The sequence below is a fragment of the Mustela putorius genome, unplaced genomic scaffold (assembly GCF_011764305.1).
Source record: "Mustela putorius furo isolate JIRA1106 unplaced genomic scaffold, ASM1176430v1.1 tig00003867_pilon_pilon_pilon, whole genome shotgun sequence".
Lineage (NCBI taxonomy): Eukaryota > Metazoa > Chordata > Mammalia > Carnivora > Mustelidae > Mustela > Mustela putorius.
In genome coordinates, this window is record NW_025422019.1 from 1,051,862 (window position 1) to 1,061,835 (window position 9,974).

Genomic DNA, 9,974 nt, shown 5'->3' on the forward strand with positions numbered 1-9,974 from the left:
GACTCCAGAGGACCTGAGGCCACCAAGTTCTCAAATAGATTGTGAGGAATATCCAGAGATATCACCCTGCACAACTCTAGGGAATGTTAGTCACACACATAAAAGGTGAACCAGATCCCTGGTGTGTAGAATCTAAAAACTCTCACTCTTTGGAATGTTCTAGGGCAATAAGCCTTTGAAGAGAGGTTAAGTATCCTTGAGCATTTTAAGAGCTAAGGTATACTTGGCAGGAACTGGTTTCAGTCTTGAGCAGCATGAATTTATTTCACCACCTGGTTAAGGTGTAGCTGTGACATACTTAGAAAACCTTTCCTTAGGGCCACAGCTTATTTGGATACTGTGCCAAGTATGGGCATAAGAGCTTTGGACAAATTAATGTATTTATTGTTTTTGCACCGCACTCAGTGCTCCATGCAATCCGTGCCCTCTCCAATACCCACCACGGGGTTCCCCCAACCTCCCACCGCCCACACTTTCAAAACCCTCAGATTGTTTTTCAGAGTCCATAGTCTCTCATGGTTCACCTCCCCTTCCAATTTCCCTCAATTCCCTTCTCCTCTCTAACTCCCCTTGCCCTCCATGCTATTTGTTATGCTCCACAAATAAGTGAAACCATATGATGATTGACTCTCTCTGCTTCACTTATTTCACTCAGCATAATCTCTTCCAGTCCCATCCATGTTGCTACAAAAGTTGGGTATTTATCCTTTCTGATGGAGGCATAATACTCCATAGTGTATATGGACTACATCTTCCTTATCCATTCATCCATTGAAGGGCATCTTGGTTCTTTCCACAGTTTGGCGACTGTGGCCATTGCTGCTAAAAACTTTGGGGGTACAGATGGCCCTTCTTTTCACTACATCTGTATCTTTGGGGTAAATACCCAGGAGTGCAATTGCAGGGTCATAGGGAAGCTCTATTTTTAATTTCTTGAGGAATCTCCACACTGTTCTCCAAAGTGGCTGCACCAACTTGCATTCCCCACCAACAGTGTAAGAGGGTTCCCCTTTCTCCACATCCTCTCCAACACATGTTGTTTCCTGTCTTGTTAATTTTGGCCATTCTAACTGGTGTAAGGTGATATCTCAATGTGGTTTTAATTTGAATCTCCCTGATGGCCATGATGATGAACATTTTTTCATGTGTCTGATAACCATTTGTATGTCTTCATTGGAGCAGTGTCTGTCCATATCTTCTGCCCATTTTTTGATATGATTATCTGTTTTGTGTGTGTTGAGTTTGAGGAGTTCATTATAGATCCTAGATATCAACCTTTTGTCTGTACTGTCATTTGCAAATATCTTCTCCCATTCCATGGGTTGCCTCTTTGTTTTCTTGACTGTTTCCTTTGCCGTGGAGAAGTTTTTGATTTTGATGAAGTCCCAAAAGTTTATTTTCGCTTTTGTTTCCTTTGCCTTTGGAGACATATCTTGAAAGAAGTTCCTGTGGCTGATATCGAAGAGGTTACTGCCTATGTTCTCCTCTAGGATTCTGATGGATTCCTGTCTCACATTGAGGTCTTTTATCCATTTTGAGTTTATTTTTGTGTACGGTGTAAGAGAATGGTGGAGTTTCATTCTTCTACATATAGCTGCCCAGTTTTCCCAGCACCATTTATTGAAGAGACAGTATTTTATCTACTGTATATTTTTTCCTGTTTTGTCAAAGATTATTTGACCATAGAGTTGAGGGTCCATATATGGGCTCTCTACTCTGTTCCACTGGTCTATGTGTCTGTTTTTATGCCAGTACCATGCTGTCTTGGTGATCATAGCTTTGTAGTAAAGCTTGAAATCAGGTAACATGATGCCCCCAGTTTTATTTTTGTTTTTCAACATCCAGAAAAGGCTTTTATTTCTCCAGACAGGGTTTCTCTAATATCTTCCGTGCCTTTTTTGAGCCCAGCTAGGACCTTGAGAATTGTCATTTTGAACTCTAGATCTTACATATTACTAATGTCCATATTGATAATGTTCCTAGCCTCTGGAACTGCCTCTTGTTCTTTTTTTTGTGGTGAATTTTTCTGCCTTTTCATTTTATCCAGATAAGAATATATGAAGGAGCAAGTAAAATACTAAAAGGGTGGCAAAGACCCCCAGGAAAATGTGTTTTAACCAAATCAGAAGAGGCCCCAACTCATGGGGCGGGGGAGAAAAGGGGTAAAAAAACATTCAGGAAAAAAAATTAAAAAAGAAAACAAATAAAGAAAAAAAAATATATATATATGACTGGTGAGTAGAACAGGATCACCCACTTAATTTTGGGAGTATTTTGGTCTCTTAGAAGAAACTGCCTCCCAAAATTTTAAGGAATAAAAAACATATATAAGGGTAAACACAATGAAGGGATAGAATATGACTATAACGATAAAAAAATTTTTTTTTAATTTCTAAAAAAGGAGTTGATGATAAGTTGGTTGGGAGAATAAAGAAAAAGAGAATGGAGAGAATTTGCTTGGGCTGAAGACTAGCACAAGCCTGGTGTTAGATTTAGGGTGTATTTTGATCTATTAGAAGAAGTTGTGCTCCAAATTTTTTAGAAGAAAAACCCCTGTGTTACACAGAAAATAAAGTTAGATACAATGAAGGATAAAATATGACTATAAAAATGAAGGTTCAAAAAAGATTTTTTTTAAATGAAAGGTATTGTTAAGATAAACTAGTTAAAAATGTTAAAAGAGGAAAGGGTAAAAATTAAAAAAAATTTAGCAGAAGAAAAAAATAAAATTAAAAAAATTAATTAACTTTGCAAGACTAAGGAATCATGGGGAGAAAGCTATGAATTCCATGCTTTGCTTTCTCCTCTGAAATTCCGCTGTTCTCCTTGGTAAGTGAACTTGGTCCTGGCTGGATTTCTTGTTGATCTTCAGGGGGAGGGGCCTGTTGTAGTGATTCTTACTGTCTTTGCCTGAGGCAGAATTTCAATGCCCTTACCAGGGGCCAGGCTAAGTAATCTGCTCAGGTTCGCTTTTGGGAGCTTTTGTTCCCTGAACAGTTTCTGTAGAGTTTGGAATGAAAATGGTGGCCTCCCAATCTCTGGCCCAGAGGAGCCAAGAGCTTGGGGCCCCACTCCTCAGTGCACTCTTGGAGTAAAGTGCTCAATCACTCCTGTCTCCCTGGACTCCAGCTGAGCTCTGAGCTCAGCCAGCCTGTGACCAAGCTTCTCTGTCTCTGGCACACAGCTCTGCCTGGAGTCTCTGAACCCTGCAGATCCCTGAGCTATTCCAGGGGAGGTTTCCCCGGATCTTGTGGGGTCCCCACTCACAGAGCAGTGTCCTGTGCCATGGATTACAGTCCAAGGTAATCCCGAGTTGTGATCTCACTCCTTGGCTCCATCTCTGTATCTGGCTTCCCTGCTCTAATACCTGTGAGCTCTGTGACACTCAGACACCCCTGATCCTTCTTTGACCCCATGGAACCTGAGGCCATGCTGTCCCTGTGTGGGCTTCATGCCAGTTTAGCCTCTGGAGCGATGTCCATCAGTGGAGTAGACTTTTCAAAGTTCTGATTTTGTGCTGCATGGCTGTGCCACTTGCCAGGAGCCGGCCCCTCGCCCCGCGGTCTATCTTCCCATTGTTTTGGATTCACTTCTCCGCCTGTCCTACCTTTCAGAAAGTTGTCAATTTTCTGTTTCTAGAATTGCTGCTCTTCTTCTCTTCAATCTCCTATTGGATTTGTAGGTGATTGGAATGGTTTGATAAGCTATCTAGCTGATCTCCTGCTACCTGATGTTGTTTCAGCCAGCTACTTCTCTGCCATCTTGACTCCTCCTCTGATTTCTTCTTATTGATGAATTAGTTAATTGATTCAAGTAACACTTATTGACAAATCTAGGTAGAAGGTATTGGTCATTTTGCTGAATGTGCTGCAAAATTCTACTCTATGGGATTTTCATATTACTGTGGTAAAAAAGCATAAAAAATAAACAAAAATATGGATAAACTAATTTCAAAAACTAAGTAAGCAAACCAGTCAGTTTTCTGTTGGAAAATGATGTAGATAGAGTAGTGGACCATTCAGCAGTATAATCACACAGGGCCTAAAGAGATAGCTTTTACTCAGAACTGAATGAAGAGGAGGCAGATGAATGATAACCAGAGGAACTTCCTTCATCTTAGGTGGGAACAACAAATTCAAAGCCTCAAAAAGGAAAGGGCTGGGATCTGATGTGTTAATTTGCTGTTAAATCCCCAGGATCTGGAAAATATGCAGTACATGCTAAGTGGGAACTTAATAAATGATGGTATCTTTTTTACATTTGGAAAGATTAAATAAGGGTGAGTTTTGTTATTTGTGGAGGACACTGTACACATTTAGGAAGCTGGAAGTGATAGATGAATCTCGTGCATCCTTGAGTTTTGTTATAGTTGGCATTTCCTTAATATACTGGGGTTTTTTGAAAAACAATAAATTAAATACATATTATCAGCAGATAGTTGTTGCTGATATATTATTCTCTCAAAGTTCATGGAAAATTTCAATATAATTTTATACACCATACAATCACAGGGCCCTTTTTTGTGCATGTTGACATTCAGCTGGGAGACCTGGTCCCAGCCTTGAGGTTAAGTTTGTCAACCAAGGTGGCTGGACTTTTCCTAGCCATATGGATGAGATTCTACTTCTTTTTCTTCTTCTTCTTCTTTTTTTTTTTTTTTTTTGGTCCAAGTATCACAATGTTGGGATTCTACTTCTGAGATGAGTAGCCTTCTCTAAAGGGACTGATAAAGCCTCTGTAAGCAGAAAGAAGAGACAGGACAGAGGGGACTGGGGCTCTACCAGGGGGCCTCTGTGGGGGAGGGCTTCCCTCCAACAGTAGTAGAGAACTTTGAAGAAAAACTTTCTTCTAGTAGTTTCTAAAACCTAAAGAGGGCCAGGTCAGAGCCCTTGAAGGGATCATGGAGTACCCAGGATGCCAGGGAGGTACTTGTCCTGGGTTAATGAGAAGTCCTGGCCAATGGTCCCCAGTCCTGGAAGACACCGGTCATGTTGTTGTGCCAGGACAGCCTTCAACTAAGACAGCTGGGCCTGCACAACCACACTGGAATGGTCACATGGGCTTCATACTGACTAACCCAAAACTGCCTGTCCTGGTCCCAGTGTTGGAAAGACATAAAGCAGACACCCATCTTGACGTTGGAGAACACATGGGTGACCTGAAAGAAGACATTGTTGTTCCACTGTTGGATGGGAATGGGCACAGCAGAGAATTTATCCAGCACAGTCTGGTTACCATCTAGAAGTTGGACAAGGAGTCGATACATGCAGTCATTGTTGTGTCAGTCTCCCCACCAGGGACACAAATCTCAGTCTTGTCATTATCCAGCAGCTCTGGCCACAAACCCTCTTCCTCCAGGTCCAACACCTGTTTTTAGCGACACAACCCTAAGGAAGACATAGCAGGTCTACAAGGGGGCCTGCGGCACTATTGGCCTTTTTACCACCACCACCCAGCAGTCCCCACTATGCTGCACCATCCATTTCCGAAGGCCTTCCTGGCTGCAGGGGTTGCAGATGAAGTTGCATCCCAATGGGCTGCGCTGGCAGAGGCAGCCCAGAAGGCAGGGTCTGCCAATGCAGGCAGAGGTAGGGGGAGAGGGTGGGGACATGGCAGACAGTTGGGGCAAGCAGCAGCAGGGCACCATGGTCCCAGGCCAGACTGAGCAGTCACAGGGCCTGCCATCCACCAGGGTGCACCAGCCCCAACGCACTCTGTGGCAGCACCCCAGCAGCATTCATGGGCCACGTGGCTCAGTACCACAAGGAGCAACTCCCGTGGTACTGCACCTCCTTGGCTTGGGCATGGAGACTGGAGCAGGCATGCCCTCGGAGGCCGAGGCACCCATGGTCACTAGCCCAGCCTGCGCCAGGCCTGTCGGTGACTTGGATCAGAGCAAGGGTTCCTTGTCTTGCCAATGGACTCTCTCCTCTACATAACATACTGTTAATTTGATTTATCAATGTGTTCTCAAATCTACAAGCAGTTTTGTCATATTAATTTCCATTTAATATGGTAATTAATTACTATTTTCATAAGAAACAATGCAAAAAAAATTTTACTTGAACTCTGAATGGACACAAAAGTGCTGAAGGCTACACATAAGAAGATTGAAACATGGAAAAAAACATTTGTGTATGGGGAAAAAAAAAAACGAACCTGGGAAAGACCTTTTACATAGCCTAAGAGCAATATTTATTTAAATGCACATGATGAATATTTTTACCACCTAATTTTTTGTTCGAACAAATTTAAATATTCCTAATGAATTATGGAAAGCATTTAACTTGGATAATAAGTAAAACCAAGTTAACACTAAATTGTAAAAATATTGACTTTGAAAATGCTCAGATGTATTAAAATATTTTTAGCATATTGTATTTCTCGAGAGGCTACAACTGCTTTCCTTTTTGCAAACTTCCAACTTGGTTAGGTAGAATTATTTAAAATCCTTGAAGTGAGTCGCTGTGCAGAACCTCTTGGCAAACATACAGAGTGCTTCTTACTGATTGTGTCGTCCTGCTATTAGGGCAATTTCACATTTGTTATCATGGCAAAATCTCAGATTACTTTTGTTTTCCACCTAAATCTCAGTACATAAATAATAAATATCATAGACTGATATTTATCATTGCCTGAAATGTAGATTTAACTTGAAGTATTGACTTTCTATTTAAAAGAAAATATACTATACCAGTACAGAAATCTAACTTTCTTAAATCATTTCTCCCCAGTGCATTGTCTTCCTATTGTTTAAGTATTTCCCACTTGTAACTATTGACAAACTTTTGCAATTTGTGACTTAAATTAATTCCAAGGGCCACAATAGTTTTAACTTAGAGTTTGCTTCATTTAGTACTGAAAATAATTTTCATTAAAAATTTAAAAATATTCTTATATGATATCATATTCTACACACAAAAGATATAATCCAGAGACCAAATGGTTTATTAACCAGATTGAACAGTCAGGTAATAGAAATGGAAGAAATTCATTGGGGTTTATGCCACTAGATTGTAAAATCATGAAAGCAGGTACATTATATATCTTGACTACAAATTATTACTTAATTCCTTCAGCTTGCAAAGGCCTTATCTAATTTAGTAGGTACTTTGTAACTTTTGTTCAGTGAGAAATTTAATTGGTGATCATTGGAAAGGCAAGTAAGAAAAGAGGGATAAGAGTTTGTGAGACTTGAAGATGTTGATTTAAAAATAAGCATAATTTGGGGCCTCTAGGCAGAGCTGTCTTGGCTTTGGCTCTGGTTGTGAACTCAGGCCCATGAGATAGAGCCCTATGTCAGGCTCCATGCTCAGTAGGGAGCCTATTTAGGACTCTCCCTCTCCCTCTCTTTCTGCCTCCCCTTTCTATCTCTCCCTCTCTCAAATAAATCATAACTGGTTTGGGCTAACAAATAAGGAGCTTAGAAATTGTTACTCCATCCTAACAAGTAAAAAGCTGAAAAATAAGCAACTCTCCTTAGATTTTTCAGAGAGTGAGTTCATGGACAAACCCCTGCTCCTAAAACATGAGAGACAGGCAGGCAGATCCAGAGAATTACAACCTTCCAGAACAGAAACTTCCACAGAAACCAGTCCTGGGGTTGGGAAACCTAAACGGTAGTTAGTGTATTGCTTGAAGGTTTAGTGTGCTTATGACTCTGATAAGAACTCTATTGGGGGAAAAACAAAAATCAACTGTAAGGGGACCCAGCCAGAGGGAACCTCCACACATTTGTGTGTTTTTACCTCCAGGAGCTCTACCAGGTCCTCATAGTTAACAGTGGAGAAAAACTTCCTCATGCCTCTACAAGGAGAAAAGAAAAAAGAACATTTTGAAAAATACCCCTTTTATCTACATAAGAACAGCCCAAAACGCTGATGGAAAGTATCATTGAACAAAGGAAATTGAGAAAGACTCCATATTCATGGATAAAGACTCAATATGGTCAAGATAACAGTTCATCACAAATTGGTCTATAGATTCAACACAATCCCAGTCAAAATCTCATCAAGTTAATTTATGGATATCAGCAAACTGATTCTAAATATACTTGAAAGGGCTGAAGATCAAGAATAGCCAACATAATATTGAAGAAGAAGAACAAAGTCAAAGCACAGGTAATACTCTTCTTCCAGACCTACTATAAAACTATAATAATCAAGACTGTGGTTATTGGTAAAAGAATAGACAGATTAATGGTATGGATTAGAGAGCCCATAGTCAAATCCACAGAAGTATGTCATCAACTAGTCTTTGACAAAGGAACAAATTCAATATACTAGAGCAATTAAGGTCTTTTCAACCAATAATGCTGCAACTAGACATTCACATGGGGGAAAAAAAAGACACAGACCATATACCATTCATGAAATTTGCTTCAAAATGGATCACAGACTTAAATGTAAAATCCAAAAGTGTGTAACTCCTACAATATAGTATAGGAGAAAATCCATGGCCTGGGGTCTTATAATGATTTTTAGATACAACATTAAAGGCACGATCCATGAAAGAAAAAATTGACTAGCTGGACCTTATAAAATTAAGAAATTCTTCTCTGCAAAAGACAATGACAAGAGCCACAGACTTGGAGAAAATGTTTACAAAAGACACATCTGATAAATTACCATTATCCAAGATATACTAAAGAACCCTTAAAATGCAGCACTAGAATATGAACAAACCAATTAAAAATTGGAGAAAAGACCTGAACAATTACCTCATCAAAGATTTATAGTTGGCAAGGAAACAGATGGGAAGATATTCAACTTCCTCTGAGAGCAGGAAATTTTAAGTTAGAAATGAGATGGCACCACGCACCTGTGAGAATGGACAAAATCCAAAACATGTGATCCCAAATGCTGGAAAGGATACAGAACAACAGAATCTCTCATTCATTGATGGTGGGAATGAAATGGTACCGCCACTTTGGAAAACAGTTTGGTGGATGCTTCCCAAACTAAACATACTCTTACCATACTATCAAGCAACTATAGTCTTCGTATTTACATGAATAAGTTGAAAGCATGTCAACATACAAACTTGCACATGGATGTTAATGCAGTTTTATTCATAATTACAAAAAACTTGGAATCAAATAAGGTGTCTTTAAGTGGGTGAATAGATCTAAAAAAAACAACAACATCAGTACATCAAATGAGATTCAGTGCTACAAAGAAATAGATATCAAGCCATAAACAGATGTGGAAGAAATTTAAATACTTATTATTAAGTAAAGAAGACAATATGAAAGTTCTATGTATGATTCCACTATGACATTCTGTAAAAATAAGAATTGTGAAGCAGTTAAAGTAACTGTGTTTGCCAGGGTTTAGATGGGAGGAAGGAATGAATAGGCAGAGCAGAGGTGCTTTTGAAGGCAAAAATGTCCCGTGTGATACTATAATGGTAGATACATCTGATTATACAATTATCAAGATCCACATAATGTATGACATCATTAGTGAACCTCAAGGTAAGTTACCAACTTTGGAAATTAATGGCATCTTAACCTCAGTCCATTGGTCATAATAAATGTATCCTATCATTCTAGATATTGATAGTGGGGGAGGTTGTGCATTTGTGCAAATGAAGAGTATGTAGAAATTCTCTGTAGTTTCTGCTCAATTTTGCTGTGAACTTAGAACTTCTCTTAAAAACACAAGTGTTTTTTTGTTTTGTTTTGTTTTGTTTGTTTGTTTGTTTAGTTTAAAAAATAATGTGTATTCTGCTACTTTTGTATGGTATGTTCTGTAAATATTTATTAAGTCCATTTGGTCTAAAATGTTGTTTAAGGCTAATGTTTATTTACTAAATTTTCTGTCTGTGATATAAGTAGGGTAGTATTAAAGTCCCCTACTATTATTGTTTAGCAATTTCTCCTTTAGGTCTTTTATATTTTATATTTTGGTGTGTGGAGTTTTTATTGATGATATATTTTATGTCTTTGTATTTTGTGTATCCCTTAACTATGT

At 39.2% G+C, this 9,974-nt stretch overlaps 1 pseudogene; it reads right to left on the bottom strand.

The window, feature by feature from the left end:
* Nucleotides 1–5,015: 5,015 nt before the first annotated feature.
* Nucleotides 5,016–7,802, bottom strand: LOC101679665 (annotated as a pseudogene).
* Nucleotides 7,803–9,974: the final 2,172 nt, after the last annotated feature.